The sequence below is a fragment of the Felis catus genome, chromosome D3, assembly GCF_018350175.1.
Source record: "Felis catus isolate Fca126 chromosome D3, F.catus_Fca126_mat1.0, whole genome shotgun sequence".
NCBI lineage: Eukaryota > Metazoa > Chordata > Mammalia > Carnivora > Felidae > Felis > Felis catus.
The window spans coordinates 77,833,045-77,850,228 of record NC_058379.1 but is presented as its reverse complement, the minus strand read 5'-3'; the positions used below and the strand labels follow the sequence as shown (position 1 = coordinate 77,850,228).

The 17,184-nt window shown below is 45.6% G+C and overlaps 1 protein-coding gene and 1 pseudogene across 7 annotated transcripts in view; one reads left to right on the top strand and one right to left on the bottom strand.

Annotated features, from left to right (window-relative positions):
* Nucleotides 1-17,184, top strand: part of CCBE1 (collagen and calcium binding EGF domains 1) — a 250,128-nt gene that overhangs the window by 127,912 nt on the left and 105,032 nt on the right. The gene's annotated exons all lie outside the window — the stretch shown is intronic.
* On the bottom strand, nt 4,504-4,624 carry LOC111557379 (annotated as a pseudogene).

The following is a 17,184-nucleotide window of genomic DNA, read 5'->3' as shown; positions in this document are numbered from 1 at the left end:
TATTTCGGTTGGGTCATCCTTCCCTGCAGGAGCAGAATGACCCGAGGTCTCTCTTGCTGTAACCAAGGAGAGCCTTGCCAGGGGCCCCAGAGCCCTGCTGGCATATTTCTGGGCACTCCACACCCAGCCTGTGCAGTTTCGGGGTGGCGGAGGTGGCTGGATATCTCACTGTACGTGTTCACGTTCACTTTTTCCGTCTCAGCCACATTGGGAATCATAGCCGCAACTATTTCCAGCGCCTAGCCCAAAATTGTCTTTAGCTGGAAGCCGATATCTTCCATGCATGGAAATGTTTATCAGGTGGGTGACCCCCATTGTATTAGCGCTTTTAGGGAGCTGTGAGACGATGCCCTGCCGATGTCGTTACTCTAAGCGGCTCTGTTCTTGTGGCTCTGCTGGTGACACCTTAGCATCACCTTCAAACCTGTCTTTCCCACTGGGGCCATTCCTGCTAGGATTGCCTGCTGGACACATCAACTGGGAGCTTTGGTTGACATCTTGAAAACCAAGTTCCTCCTCTTCTCCCCCAACACGAGCTTGCCCTTCCCAGTGTTAATTTCTTCCAGGGGCTCCGCCATTTTCTCAAGGTAAAGTCTAAGCTTCAGATCTGTGATGCTGGCTTGTTTATACTGCCGTCCTCCCCCTACCACCATTGCCAGCCCAAGGTAGGTCTTGTTTCTTCCAGAATATTCTGTCCTTCTCCCTTCTGCCCTCTTCTCATTACCACATGCCCAAAGTACAACAGCGGTCCATGGCTCCACTTGGTCAACCTCCCCCGGCCTTTCCACCCAAAAAATCAGTGTGATTTTCTCATGTCCAGTGGAAATCTGAACCTCTGTGTTGGGTTTCTAAAGTCCTGGATGCTTCCATCCTCCTGGTCTGGTATGGAAAGATGATTGTTTGTGCTCAGGCCCGTTGCCAAAACATTGCCGTTCACTGTTGCTTCTGTCCTACCCTCATGGGGATCCTTCATCTGAACTGCCCTCCAGTGTCCCCCACCCCCACCCATTCACTTGATGTTTCACTCCCTCAAGCCCTCCCTAATTTTGCTGTTCTTTGCAATCTCTTCTAGGTCTATCATCTCGTATGAACCCCACTTTGCCTGGCCCTGTTGTTCATCATGTCACATGGATGCGTTTTCTCTCCCTCGTTAGGCTGTAACCCAGTAGCTGTCATGGCAACGCTGTTTCGTGTTGGTCTCTGCTTACGGATAGTGATGCTGTTGGCCGGGAATGCTGTGGGGCGCCGACCTGGGCTGTACTGCTCGGGGGGAGCCTCCCAGACATCTCCCCGCCCGGAGCCGACGTTGTGGCTGCACCGGCCCCTGTGGTTCTTGGGATTTCAAGGCGTACCTTAGCAACAATCATCAGGGAACTTTGAAAAAACAAGGTTTATTACAAGTCCTGGAGGGTACGCAGCATGCCCAGGGCCACACAGCAAGAGAGAAAGCACAGACCTGGCATTCTGCCTTTGTTGGGGTCGAGGGTGGGGGACTGGGGTTTCTATGGGTTCACTCTTTATTGGCGAATGTAAAACATCGTAACAGTGGGAATTCAAGCCTGGGAAGGGAAGAGCGGGGTCGCTCCAGCGGTCAGTAATCTAGGTCACCCAGGGTTTTCTAAAAGGAGGCCATGGGTGGGGTGGCCTGGCTCTTTGTCTCGTTGTGCAGCTGGCGGCGTGTTCATTTGAAATGGATTCCGCAGCAAAAACTTGATGTCAGGCGCTACGTTACAATAAAAAACCCTGGCGGTCGGGCACCTCGCCTGGGTGCCACAGGCTGAGACAATAGCAAACTGCCCCCCACCCCCCCGAGCTGAGCTGAGTTGAGTAGCCAGTGGCCCTACCTGCCGAGCTTGGCAGCCGTTTCCTCATGCAGAGGTTGCTGTCCATTTCCCTCCTTCAAGAATGTCATTCCCAACTCCACCTGCAGAGCCATTTTCTCTTTCATGCCCTGCAGGAACCTTGAAAGTGGATTATGCTGATCTTGGTTTCCAGACACAGAACCACAGATTTTCTGCTGGTCAGAGGTCCCCAGCTAGCCTCTTTCTGTCGTCTTTAAAGCTGATACCCCAAGTCCCTTTTGTGCCTTGGGCTTAGAGTGTACCCTTGACAAAGGGGTCTTCCCCCACCCCCCCCGATCGGAGAGTGTGAGGGATACTTGAATAGTCCCGTGTGCTCAGGCTAGAAATGAATGCTGAATTGAGGTAATAAATAGAAGAGTCCTGTCCTTCCCGGGGCCTGACGATGAAGAGCCCAAGGAGTGATGGGTGGGAGAAGGGCAGCGAAGAGAGCAGCGCCCTCAGTTGGCCCCCACACTTGGGTCTGACTCTTCTTTGTGATTCTCCGAGCTCTATGCAGAGAGTGGCTAGCTGCCACTTAGGATGCTTCACGAACCTGAAAGGTTTCTTGGAGATGAACATGAACTGATGAATAAGTTCCCCCTGGTCAGGAAGAGCTGATCGAAGAATCTTGGCCATTCCTTACCTTTACCAAATGTTCCCAAGGAAAGCCCCATAGAAGGACATATTGTGTGTGTCCCCATCTAGGGATTTAACGTCCACGTGTGGACCACCTCCCCTTGCTTGTGGCTTCGCTCTCTCTCCTGTGGACCTAGCCAACCTTTTAGACCTAAATATTTACCAGAGAGAGGTTGGTAGGAGGACAGGGCTACACATGAGGGAGGAGAATGTAGGTTTATGATCAGGAAATGCCTCCGAGTATCAGAGGAATAAGTCTCCTGAGGGAGTGCTCTCTCAGGAGGCGAAGGAAGCGAGAGGTGTCCCCTTGGCTTATTTAGTTCTCCAGAAATGAACTTGTTGACTGAGGTGGGAGACTAGTGAGGATGGTCTGTTCCCATCCCAGCTGGATTCTTTGTCGGAAACCACACTGGCTGTCCTTAACTAGGTGGCTGGGTTTGCAGGGTGTCCCTGAACACAGATTGGGCTTCCCCAGGTTTCTTTTGTGAGGCATCCTGCCTCCCGTTCTCCTCGGGGAATTGAAAGAAATGAGAGAGTTGCATAGGCAGATGGTCAAAATTTGTACAGAGCCCCCAGCGTTAACATTTCAGTGCCAGAATTTTAAAAGAGCATGAAATGATTCCGGTGGCCAAGTTTTAGGAATCAAAGCTACCCAGTTTCCTGCAGGTATAGAAACCATGGTCTCAACAAGGGCTGTGATGTCTTGTCGTGGATGGAAAGGCCTGAGATTTCTATCTGCTGTTCTGGTCAGGTATTTCAGAGGTCACGAGTAATTAGTCATCACCAGCCCTTTTGATTCTGTCGTGAAAACGCCTCCCTCCCCCGCCTCCCTTCTACCCACAATTTGAGTGATCTCACGTCAAACTCCACACAGCTCTCACCTGCGAATGTATAATATTTTATTAACAGTTTTGCCTACCTTCTTGCCCTTAATCCATTCTTACTTCCAGAATAATCTCCATAAACCGGATCTCATTAGGCTACTCCCAACTTAAGTCCCGCTCTAACTTGGCGTTGGATGTTACCCTTGACCTGGCCCGCAATGACCTTTCCAAGGTTCAAGGTAAACCGCTTGCTGTAGCGCACACCCCTTCACTGGGGGGCCATGTGCTGGCAATTCCCTTTGCCTGATGACTCATATATGTATCCCCTTCACATCCAAGTTCCATCCGTCCTGGAGACTCAGCCCGCATGGCACTGCCTCCACAGACCTGGATCTTTCTCCTCTTCCCCACTCTTCATCCCAGTTTGTCCTTTGACCACCCACACTTCCAACCTTGAGTTATGATCTTTTGTCATTGCGTCGTAGCCCATCTGCGTTGTACACACGCTGTGGCCATAGACCGTGCTTTCAGGCTCTGAATCTAGCTACCCCAGAGCATCATCCCCAAATGAGCATCCGATTGATAATCGTTGCTACGGTAGGTCAGTTAATGAGCTTAGGTTGTGTCTTATTCAATAAAAGTTGTCTTAAATGTGCGTTAAAAACCTTTTATGCCACTTATAGATGCTCTTATGTCTAGAACTGTCCACAAGCTAATGATTGCTGTAAGCCAGAAAATATAAACGCGAGAGTTCAAAATAACTTAGAGTGACACAACATGTTTCCCCCTCAGTGAGTATAAAGTAAACCCTATCAAAACATTTTCCTTCTTGGAAGAAGAGGGAAGGAGGAAGCTCTACAGATTAGACAAAATGAGATTACTATAGAAAACTCAAAGTTCTGTCAGTTTAGATATTGCCTTAAAATTTCCATAGACAACAGCTGGAAGATTAACAGATTTGACTGCATAACCTTTACCATACAGAAGATTAGCACGTTTGAAATGCTGACTGGGAGGAATACTTACAGGCTATGTAATGGGACAAAGGATTAATACTCCCCAAATAGAACAAGTTTCTATAAATCAGTATAAAAATGGGTGAAGGATTGTTTGCTATCTATTGCTAGTGAACGAACTACCCAAAATGCACTGGGTTGAGTGAGCACTGACTCGGTGTGCCTCATGGCTTTGCAGTCTGGGGCTGGCTCCACCGGGTGGTTCTCCTCCATAGGGTCTCCCATCCAAGTACTAACCAGGCCCGACCCTGCTTAGCTTCCGAGATCAGATGAGATCGGGCGCGTTCAGGGTGGTGTGGCCGTAGACCGTTCTTCTCCATAGGGTGTGCACCGGGGCTGGCGTGTCCGAGGTGGCTTCTTCAGTGGCCTGTCTGGGGCCTCAGCTGGAGTGAGGAGAACAGCCAGGCATCTCGTCCTCCGTGAGGTCCTGCTTGCAAAGAAGCTGGACCTTTATGTGGTGACTTAGGGTTCTAAGAGTGAGCTGTCCGAGGGAACAGCCCCACCGTGTAAGCACTTACCGGCAAGCCTCTGTTTGGGTCATGCTTGCTAATAACTTTTTTGGTCGAGCAAGTGACTTGGCCAAGTCCATTGCCAATGGTGGAGGTGTTAACCCAAGACCGTGAACATGAGGTGTGATTTACTGTGGAACATCGGTGTAACAGCCTGCTACCCATATGAGAGGCAGTTCACTAAAGAAATAGGAATGAGTCATAAACAAGAAAAATGCACAGTTTTGTTAGCAGTCAAAGTAATGCAAGTGAAAATGGTGACAGGCTGTTTTCATTAGGAAATTGACAGTACACAGTATCTAGTTAATATCTAGTGTTTGGGGTGCCTGGTGGCTCAGTCGGTTAAGCGTCTGACTTCGGCTCAGGTCATGATCTCGCGGTTTGTGGGTTCGAGCCCCGCCTCGGGCTTTGTGCTGACAGCTCAGAGCTGGAGCCTGTTTCGGATTCTGTGTCTCCCTGTCTCTTTCTCTCTCTCTCTCTCTGCCCCTTCCCCGCTCACACTCTGTCTCTCCCAAAAATAAACATTAAAAAATATTTTTTTAAATCATTAAACAAAAACATCTAGTGTTAACAAGCTTTACGGGAGAATCTTCTACACTTTGGTGGGAGTGTCAATTAGGGTGACCTTTTTAAAGTTATTTGGCAGCGGGTATCAAAGTATAAAATGCGTAACTTGGCACCTTCCGCTTCTGCAGGTGAACATACTTCTATGCGTAAAAATATTTCTGTAAGTTCCCCGGAATATTAGAGGGATGTTTATATATCACCACTTGTAATGGCAATGAAGTAGAACATGAAAGCCTATTAGAGAGTGTGTGAATTATAATAAAGCTATAGTATGGAATATCGAGCAGCCACGTTAAGGTTGGGTAAGAGTCTGCTAGTGTGGAATGATCCCCAGAGAGGTTGTTGAGTGGGAAAACAGGCACTCTGGGTATTCTGTGTCAACACTTTCATGGGAACAAAATTTGGAGTAAATACACACCAGAGGGAGAAAGGGGTCTAGAATAAAGTGTAGAAACGGGCTGGGAGTTTATTTTTGCTTTTTAGTTTTGTACGAATGCCTGATTATTTGGAATCTTTTCTGATGAGGACGCATGGCTCTCATGACGGGGAAAAGTGGAGGCTCCCTTAAAATTTGCACGTCTACGTGTATACCCACACACGCATGTGCAAATGTACGTAGAGGTACAGCATAAGAGATCTTAGGGGAAGGTTCCTTGGATACCCGAAGTTCTGCCAGTGAGCCTCTCTTGCCCTCTTCAGTGCCCTCAAGCTCGTTCTCTCTTCTGGAAAAATAGAGGTCTGTGAGTCACTTGTAATTCCTGATAAGAGGCACATTTTTGTATGATTTACTTCTGAGCTTTTTAAATTGCACGTTGATTGTATTAACCGAAAAAATACACTATTTTGTTTTTTCCGCATCTAGAACCAAGCTACACATTAAGAACGAGGGATTGTTAGAAAAGGTGACTCAGCGTACCCATTCAGTGAGATGTCCAATTTCCGCATAAGCTCCTGACGTCTTCTGATGCCCACATGGAATGGGTACAGTTCAAATCAGGCTTCTCCGTGGAAGGCATAACGGGGAAATGTCCAGACTCACTTCTGCGGTGGTCAGAGCTGGCATTTCCCTTCTGTGTTTCCTCCTGCTGATCCCTGAACAAATCCTCGCTTTCCTCCCTCTTCTTGCCTCGTGTCCTTCGCAAGAAAAAGAACACACGCCGTTAGCTACTGTGCGGTGAAGCTCTTTAAGCCCCACATGTGGAAGAGAGCTGGGCCCAGGAGGAAGCCTTGTTCTCTTCCAGGTCAGAGCTGCCGCAAGGTCAGGCATGTGTGAGACCCGAGAGGAAGTCTTGTTTAGTTTGAAAAGATCATTTATCAGATGTTACCGAATCTGACGGTTTTTGCAAGGATAAAGCAGTGGTGTAGAAATATACGAGAGCTTTTATTTCATAACAGGGGTTCATTTCCTTTTATCGATAAAAACCATCTTAAAGCAACACGGGTTTTTTTTTTTATGTTTCTTATTTTTTTTAATTTTTTTTTGTTGAGAGTGTGTATGTGAGCACAAGCAGGGCAGAAAGGGAGAACGATCCCAAGCAGGCTCCATACTGGCAGCCCAGAGCCCAGCTCGGAGTTCAATCTCGCGAACTGCAAGACCGTGACCAGAGCTGAAATCAGGAATCAGATGCTTAACCAACTGAGCCGCCCAGGCGCCCAAGGCAACATGGTTGCTGACAAATATGTTTCGAACTCTTACATCTTGGTTTCTAGTTACATGGAGGGGGACCCATGAAGTTTCAAGAAGGATCAAACGTCACACCAGGTAATCGTTGACACTTCTTCCTGGCAGTTAGGAAAAGTGCTCAATACATCAATGTTACAGTTTCTTAAAGCAACTGTTTCTTTTATGCCTCGATCAGCTGCTTATATGTTCTCTCTATTGTGCTAGATATTTTAGATACCGTTTTAATTTTTTGGAAGTTACACAAAGGAAGGAATCCTTAAATAGAGCACGCGATGCGTTAATTTCTAAGAGTATTTTTATACACTGGAAAAAAAAAATGTGCTGCTTCCAGAATACCTGTGTTGCATCTTCAACGTTTGGCAGCGAAGGTGATGCTCACATCAACACACACTGAGGGCGCGGCCGGCTGGCTTAGTTGGTAGAGCGCGTGACTCGAGCTCAGGGTCGTGAGTTCAAACCCCTCGTTGGGCATGGAGCCTATTGAGAAAAGACTTTAAAAAATAAACGAGTGGGGCGCCTGGGTGGCGCAGTCGGTTAAGCGTCCGACTTCAGCCAGGTCACGATCTCGCGGTCCCTGAGTTCGAGCCCCGTGTCAGGCTCTGGGCTGATGGCTCAGAGCCTGGAGCCTGTTTCCGATTCTGTGTCTCCCTCTCTCTCTGCCCCTCCCCCGTTCATGCTCTGTCTCTCTCTGTCCCAAAAATAAATAAACGTTGAAAAAAAATTTTTTTAAAAAAATAAAATAAACGAGTAAACAAAAAAGAAACACAAACTGAGAACCCCAGAACTATGAGAAATCTGAACTTGCTTTCAGATTCCCACATATTGGTTTCGTAGAAGCCTTGTAACAGTCTGAGGTAAACGTGATGGCTAAGGTCTTTTTTTAACATGTGTTTTCTAACTTATCTGAAAATCATATATGCATAATGAAACTGTTTTCTTTTTACAACCTAAACTGTTTGCCAGAGGAGAAATGAAGTCTTTCTCTGGGTGAGGGGAAAAAAAAAAAAGAAAAAAATGACCGCATCTCTCTTGTGAACCTTATTCCCTAAATAATGTTGAATGAATATTGGCACAGAGTTCTAGATTCTGTAGCCGGGTTTCTCCAGGTGTGCTCCCCAGGCTCTGGGGGAGAGAGGAGGACTTGTACAGGATCCTAGCACCTCCCCCCGCCGCATCCCATCAAGTCAAAGACAAGGTCCTGGAGTCTGTATGTTAAACTACTCCCCAGGCAGTGTTTAATATATAGTGACGTATGAAACATTTAAAAATGAACTAGAAAAGTCTAGGACTTCCTGAGAAGGAAGCCAAGATTCTGAGGAGGATTCTAGTTGGGCTTGTTGGTTTGTTCTGTAAAAAATTTAGAAGGACTTTTCAAAAAGAGGGAGGGAGGTCACTTCTGGGTGGCCTGGGTTTGGCTGGATCTTGGAGGAATCAGTCTTCCTCCCTGGTGGGGTTCAAGAGGTTAGGAGGGATGGGGAAACCAACTGTGGCCAAGAGAAGAGAGACGTTGGCAGGTCAGAGCTTCGGAGGAGGTTCAGTTACGTGAGGCACTGCCCCAGTGGCCCTTGGGGGCACCAGGAGAGGAAGGGCTGTGGGGTCGGTGACACTTCACCGCTCCCAGGCACTCTTCAGGTCTGCCTTTCTTGGACTAGCTTGGCCAGTGCTACCATCCCAGCAACGCTACATAGATTTTTCAAAAGTGCTTGCCTCTTTTAGCATATTTCATTTCTGAGACGAGCACAGAGCTCCAGAACATTAGGAATGATTTATCAGTCCTATTAAAGTGAGAGTATCGTCTCTTCTCCTTGATGGTGTTCTTTCTAAATATCTAGGTGTATGAATTTTTAAAACTCTGTCGTTTTCGGTTTATGTAACTCCTCCGTAGTGCTTAGCATCCTGCATTTGTACGAGAACTAATAATTTATCGTGTTATGTGAACAGCTCGTTCATAGACCTTCTAGAACCTCCTGCCTGGAGGGGTTGTCAGACCTCATACTGTACAAAATATACCCCCTACTTTCAGTGGGAGCACATACAAGGCACTATTCAGCAGCAGGGGGACCCAGATGCACCAAGACAGTACGATTCTTTTAGGGACAACTCTCATCGTAAGAAAGATTTATTTTTTTGACTAAGCAGATATCTGTCTCCTGGCATCTTGACTCTTTCATTGTGACCTTACTTGGTGAGAAGAGCTGGACGAAGTCCAATGTCTTCTCCATCACATCCCTTCACCTGTTTGAATACAGTGAGTGTATCATCCTGTGTCTTCCCTCTCAGACCACGTACCCTTGAACGCTTCCTCCCATGGCCCAGTATCCTGGCCCTCGCTCCACCTGCTCATCCCTGCTGGTGGCTCCAGTTACCAGGGACCCTTAAATCTGGATGCCTGGGACTGAACTCAGGGTCTGGGAAGTCCGAACAGCAGCATTCAGCAGGACTGTTAGCCCTTTCCAGATACCACATGTCCGGAAGCCTTACCCTTTCCCCTGGTTTTATGGAGGTACAATTGAGGGAAAGCATTATACAAGTTCAAGACATAGAGCATCGTGATTTGGTCTCTGCCGATATTGAGAAATGATTAGCACAGCGAGTTAACATCCCTCACCTCACCTAGTTATAAATTTTATCTTGTGATGAGATCTTTTAAGATCTAGTTTCTTCACCGCTTGCAAAGACACAATACAGTATCGTTAACCCTATTCACCATGCTGTACGTTACATCCCTAGAATTTATTCATCTTAATAACTGGGATTTTGTACTTACTGACCAACTTCTTCACCCCACCCCCTCTGCCTCTGGCAACCACCAATCTGATCTGTTGCTCTGAGTTTGTCTTTGTTTTTTGTTATAGTTTCCACATATAAGTCTTTGCCTTTCCGCTTAGCATAATGCCCTCAAGGTCCATCATGTTGTTGCAAATGGTGGGGTTTCCTCCTTTTTTTTATGGCTGAAGAGTATTTTAAGTAGCCTTATCTTGACTCCTTTCTTACAGCAGCTGTACCACAAGAGCACCGCACATTGAACTTCTGGTTAACTAAGAAATTAGACCTTTTTACAGGCTGACTGCTCTGGAGCCTCTTTCCCATTCTAACCTTCTGAAGTTGGTGTTTAGAATTCATTATACGTACTACCTTAGCGCAAACCTAATTCTGGCTTCTTCTTTACAGCCTGTTGATACTTTGGGGTCCTGACTCCTCCCTTACATACATGGTGGAGAGCATGTGGACTTACCACTAGAACACAGGTTAAGTCCCAATGCTGTCACCCATCAGCTGAACTTCGTTTCCTCCCTTGTAAAATGAAGGGGGTAATGATACCCAATTAGCCAAGCCCAGATTATTTAACAGGTGGTTTACTGAGGTGCAGAGCATACAAAACGGACATGAGAATCTATTTAGACCGTGAACTACTATAGAGAATTTTACGTTTGCCACCCACCCCGTTTTCAGGTCACCTGCACACATAGGCAAGTTTTTGTCAAAAATCTTATCCAAGTCATTAATTAGTATGTAGAACAATTCCAGGCCAAGGATAGATACCAATCCATTGGTATCTTGATTTGATAGTACTCTCCATTTTCGATACATTTCTTCAGCTCGGCCTCGATGAGATTATAAGACCTTGTTAAGGGGCGCCTGGGTGGCGCAGTCGGTTAAGCGTCCGACTTCAGCCAGGTCACGATCTCACGGTCCGTGGGTTCGAGCCCCGCGTCGGGCTCTGGGCTGATGGCTCAGAGCCTGGAGCCTGTTTCCGATTCTGTGTCTCCCTCTCTCTCTGCCCCTCCCCCGTTCATGCTCTGTCTCTCTCTGACCCAAAAATAAATAAAAAATAAAATAAAATAAAAAAACGTTGATAAGACCTTGTTAAATACCTTGTTGAAATCCAGATATGCCCACAACATTTTGCATGTACTTACACTTGCCCTTGTCCAAGAAAGTAATGAGAATATTTGGAAGTGCGTGTTCTTAGGAAATCTATCTTGATTTCAAAGGATCCCTACACCCCCTCTTATTATTGCAAAGCTCCCCTTACATTAATCTGGATGTTTGCCTGTGATTCGTCATAAAGCTCCCTGATGTATGGTTATGGACATCATCTTCTATGTTTTTGGTTTCTAGTCATCACATTTTTCATTCTTTTTCTTTTCTAACTTTCAAAGAATACAGAACGGAATTTAAGCAAATAAATTCTCAAGGCTACTTAATTCCTTAAATTGAATAGCAGACCTCATATTAGTAAACACTGAAAAGAGACAAGTGCAGAGTTACCCCATATAAATTATACCACGTCCTTAAGCAGCCGTGAGAGAGAGCTCAGATATTAATGTCACGTGTAGCGAGGAACGGTCTTAACTTAGCGTTGTCCAAGATTGCCACGTCTGAAGACGTTATGTACAGACTCAAGTGTGATTCCTTAGATTCCAAATTCAGCACTGCCTCTAAGGGAAGAAGTAACTAGCCCGTCGTTGGTTTATTTTTCTAACAGTTCTACCTAATTTACTATAAAGCACTGGCTGGACAAACACTGTTCCTTTATTTCTATCATTTTTTAGAATGGGAGTCTGCAAACCTTTTCTGCAAAGAACCAGATGTTCAGACTTCAGGCTTTGCGGGCCTTGTGGTCTCTTGCAACTACTTAATTCTTTTTTTGCAGCACAAAAGTAGCCTATAGACAACATGTACGTGAAGGGTTTGGCTGTGTCCCAGTAAAACTTTATTTACAAAAACAGAGGGCCATTGTTTGATGCTGTGACACCTCTTTTAGAACTTGAATTCATTTAGAAATAAAACTTTGCAACATAGATTGGGCTCCTTTGTGAAAGTGGTTATGTTAAGAAAATCCATTGGTGGGGGGGATTTGGGTGGCTCATTTGGTTGAGCACCCAATTCTTGATTTTGGCTCAGGTCATGATCTCATGGTTGGTGAGATTGAGGATTCCCTCTCCCCTTCTCTGGCTCTCCCCCACTCGTGTTCTCTTGATATGCCCCGATTCGAGAGACCCCCCCCCCCCCCCCCCCGTAAAACAAACCACCAGAGTCCAGAGCCAAAGCCAAGCGGCAAGGGTCGTTTATTGCAGGTTCGAACCCGGTCCTCCGCGCACTCGTCGCCGGTGACGCTAAGAGGCCCCGAGCAAGGATCTTACAGCTTCTTTTATAGACAGGCACAAACAAGTTAGGGATTTTTTTGAGGTTACAGAGCTGTTATTGGTTGACATTTAAATTTGAACGCTCAGCAGAACTTGATTGGTTCCCGCCTTTAGGTCAGACTACAACCGGGCGCACCCTGGCTGGTTTCGGGAACGGTGGGGGGAGGGGAAAGATCTTTTCTTTGCAGTTGTGAGTACACCTGCTAATTTTTCTCTTAGCCTCTCACTCTCTCAAAATAATAAACATTTCTTAAAAATTGATGAGGGAAAAGGGTTATATTGGTACTTTAACCTAAACCATTACCGTTTGAAACTATAAGAAGTCAAAAAGGAACCTCCCCAACCTGCCTCCCCCCCCCAAAAAAATGACAGCAACACCTCCCTTTACCCTTTCTCTCCATTACCACCCACTTAATACCAGGGTTGGCCACCGTCCACCTATAAAATGGCAAAAATTGGCATTCAACTTCATTGGAACATTAGTCGACCCTGAATTATTCTAATACATTTATAAGAGACCTAAAATGTACTGCCTTTGTGGGTCCTGTATAAAATTTTTCAGATAATTGACAAAAATTGAGATGTCGACTCCTTTGGATTGGAGGCAGTATGAAGAACACAAAACCCAAAAGCAAATACGATCCTAACATTTAACTACCTTCCTCTACGGAGGAAACGTTAAGGAGTGTTTCTAGTAAGTACATCAATTTCTCAAAGATAGCAGCAGTGGGTTAAGTGTATGTTAATTATTAACAAAGGCCTCCTAATTCCTTTTCTTCTATTCGTCATGAGAAATGAGAGGACTATGTAGAGTTCAAAATAGGTGTGTGTGTGAATTTCAAATTTTTATGGGCTCAAGATTATGGATCTGTTTTTGGTTTTTTTGTTTTTTTTTGTTTTTTTTTTTTTTTTGAGACAGAGAGTGTGAGCGGGGGAGGGGCAGAAAGAGAGAGGGAGACGGAGAATCCGAAGCAGGCCCCAGGCTCCGAGCTGTCAGCACAGAGCCCGACGCGGGGCGTGAACCCACAGACCGTGAGATCATGACCCGAGCTGAAGTCGGACGCTCAACCAACTGAGCCACGCAGGCGCCCCTGTATGGATCTTTAAAGTCAACCGAGTGCATTAAAGAGGATTCAGGAGGTGGGGAGTGAGGCATGACCCCTAGGGAGAATTTACCAAATAGAATTCCCCATGGGACAAGGTCCTGGAGAACCTTGAAAAGCCTATTATTATAAGATAACCTTTCAAAAACAAAAAAAAGACTATAGAAGTACAATTAATAGCACTCCCAGGGTATTACGTAATTTTAAAAGAAGTCGAAGATCACAGCTATTTGACTATTATGTAGGTTTTAAAGCAACTTTGAGAGAATTTCTTCGTTTCCAAACTGATGAATGGAAGTTTAAAGGCTTTGAGGACCCAGAAGATCCAGTCAGATCCATCTAGCTCTGGAGAATTAGGGTGATATTAATGCAAACGGCTTTACCCCTCCTCTGATCTTTCACGAGTTGATGGACTCTGTATGAGTCGCTACCTATCCAAATACCCCAGAACTTGGCAGCTTAATACACTGTTTATTATCTTAGTTTCTGTTGGTGAGTTATTCAGGCCCTGCTTAGCTGGGTTCTTTATTTCATCAAATGTCAGCTGGACTATTGGAAGTTTCATTGGGGGAAGAACTTCCAAGATCACGTGATTGGTAGCAGGATTTAGTCGCTCAGGGGAGGTTGGATGAAGGGCCTCAGCTTTTCACTGACTGTTGGCCAGAGGCTACCCTCCATTCCTCGCCAAGTGGGCCTTTTCCATGCTCTCCATCAAGCAGACTGACCAAGGAGACACTGGAGACAGCCAGCAAGATGGATGCCAGTCTTTTCTAACCTCGTCACAGAAGTGACATCCTATCACCTGTGCCACATCTATTGGTTAGAAACAAGTCGCTACGTTGAGCCTACCCTCAAGGAGAGGGGATGACAGAGATGAATGCCAGGTGTCATTGGGGTCATCGGAGAAGTACCCTCAGACTTCTGAATTCTTTCCTGGCTCATCCAGTCCTTGAATAAAGAGAGAGCCCGTAACTGTCACCAGTGTCTACCACATGTGATTTACTTTTGGCTGTTTTCTCTCGTTCCCCCTTATGTTAGACATTGATTTTGTGAGTTGTCATAGGTAGCACCTTTGACTAGTAATTCCCATAATTAAATACAAATATTTCTTTTTTTTTTCCAACGTTTATTTATTTTTGGGACAGAGAGAGAGGGAGACACAGAATCGGAAACAGGCTCCAGGCTCTGAGCCATCAGCTCAGAGCCTGACGCGTGGCTCGAACTCACGGACCGCGAGATCGTGACCTGGCTGAAGTCGGACGCTTAACCGACTGCGCCACCCAGGCGCCCCTAAATACAAATATTTCAATGCCCTTAAGTTATCTTTTCGAGAATTTGGGTTCTATAATAACATACCCAAGAAAATATCTGTGTTCTACACAGAGAACGCGGGAGCGACAGGTTTGAGAGCGGTCCACAGAAATATTTGGGTGTTAGCCTTGTTCTTTTTGAAAGTATTGCAATAGTAGATACAAACCTGTTTATGATTATGTTTCATGGGTCTAAGTTGTACTAAAAAAATAACGGCTTTATCAGAGAGATTCATGGATGGAAATGAAGAGAAAACAAACGTACATGTATATTTTGGCAACTGAAGATGAACATTTCTCTGAAGTTGTTTGAAGTTTGGGAATTCTCTGAAAATTAGTGTGGAGTTTTTTTAGAATGGACTCCTCCATTTCCCAGCTTCTGCTCCAGCTATTCTATACTGTGTTAAAATGTGTTTATATCTGTCTTCGTCTTCGCTATATGGGACCATGAATCTTTCGATGTATTGTCTATTGGCTATACTTAACGAAAAGCAAGATGTTGTGTTGGATAATCACGTTGTCTTGCAAATGTAGCTTATTTACAACCATTTTCCTTTAGAAATACACCTTGCAATTACTGTGGTCCATGTACTCTCCAGGGTGTTTTCAAATAACTCATTTAGTCATCATAATACCCCTGTAAGTAAGCACTAATACCATCTGCATTTTCCAGATGGGGAAAGCGACCTAGAAGAGGTTAAGCGACTTACTCAGTGGCACACAGAAAGGCGTGCGGCTGTGAATGCGATTCTGTCGAGGCCCATCATGTAGTTGAACTCCGGTTTTGATGGATGAGATGAAAAACGTATTGACGACAGATTCCTTATGCGTAGATACATTGAAGGTTGTGTACTTTATTTTCTCTGTGTGTGTGTGTGTGTACTTTCTTGATAAAAGATGAAAGTTGGCTAGCCAAAAACAAGAAAAGCTCAAGATGTTCTTTTATCTTCCTTGTTTAGTTTCAAGAAATGAGGCTGCCCATTTCACACGATTTTGCTCCCTGAGTTTGTTTCGGTCGGTCCTTCTCATTTGTTTCTCTATCACCATTGCCAAGTTGTGGTTCTCCCGGCACTTTTTCTCCCCTCCATTTTCCGGGGAAAGTTGATACTTTCCCAGTCTGGGATAACCATCGCTTTATACATAAAAATATTCCTCTCGCATGGTCTTGGATATTTTCAAACCCAGAGCTGTGGCTCGCATGTGCTAAAGCGCTTGAAGGAATCTAGCTGGCAAGAGAGGAGAGCTAGAGATGACGATGGTCACGTTGCAGGAGAGGGAGGGGAAGGAGGAGGGGAAGATGGGAAGCCCAACAGAAAGACACAAAGATTTCTTGAGTACCTGCCTGCTGTGTGCCAGATAATAGTGCTTGCTTCGGAGGGGGTCTTAGGGGGACTAAATAAGTTATTGAGGGTCAGTGGACCCTCAATATTCTCCCACACCAGATAAGAAAATGAAGACTCATGGGGGTTAATTTGACCAAAGTCTTCCTGTTAGTAAGGGCTAGAGTTGCTATTCCCATCTCTCTAGATTCAGAACATATTTTTAAAATGAACAATTTGACCTTTGCAAACGCTAGAGAATGGGGCACCTGGGTGGCTCAGTGTGTTGGGCGTCTGATTTCTTTCTTGGGCTCAGGTCGTGATCTCGGGGTTTGTGGGATCGAGCCCCACATCGGACTCTGATAGTGCGGAGCATGCTTGGGATTCATTCTCATTCTCTCTCTCTCTCTCTCTCTCTCTCTCTCTCTCTCTCTCCCCCCTCCTTCCCCCCCCCCGCTTGTGCATGCGCTCTCTGTCCCTCAATCTAAAATAAACAAGAATGTCATGATAACATTTTGTATTCACCTGGAAAAAAATTAAAACATGACAAACACAAGTGAAACTCCATGTATCCTTCTCCCCCTGGAAGAGAAGTTCACGCTATCCCAAATCTGGATTGTATTATTTCTCTGAGATGTCTTTATGCTGATATATGTCTGTATTCCTTAGTAATAAATACTTACTATTTTCAAGTATGTAAACTTAGAAACGGTATCATGACCTATCTTTTCATAGCTTGCTTTTTGTATTTTGCCGTATCAAAACACAGGATGCTTTTCTGTATGTTAAACCAGTTTATATGTCCATTCTCTTGACGGACTTTTGGATCATTTCCAAAAATTTTAGTTATTAAAAACAGCGCCACGGGGCGCCTGGGTGGCTCAGTTGGTTAAGCATCTGACTTCGGCTCAGGTCATCTCGCGGTTCATGAGTTCGAGCCCCGCATCAGGCTCTGGGCTGACAGCTCGGAGCCTGGAGCCTGCTTCGGAGTCTGTGTCTCCCTCTGTCTCTGCCCCTGCCCTGCTCACGCTCTGTCTCTCTCTCAAAAATAAACGTTGGAAAAAAAACCCAAAAAACGGTGCCACAGCGAACATGCCCCTGTGTGCACCCTTGTGCTCACGTGCACCAGTTTGTCAGTGTGGCAGTCCGTGCACTTGCTTCCCCGGGCATGCACGTTGCTCTCCAAAACGTGCTGATTTTCACTTACAATAGTAACTCGTGTTTG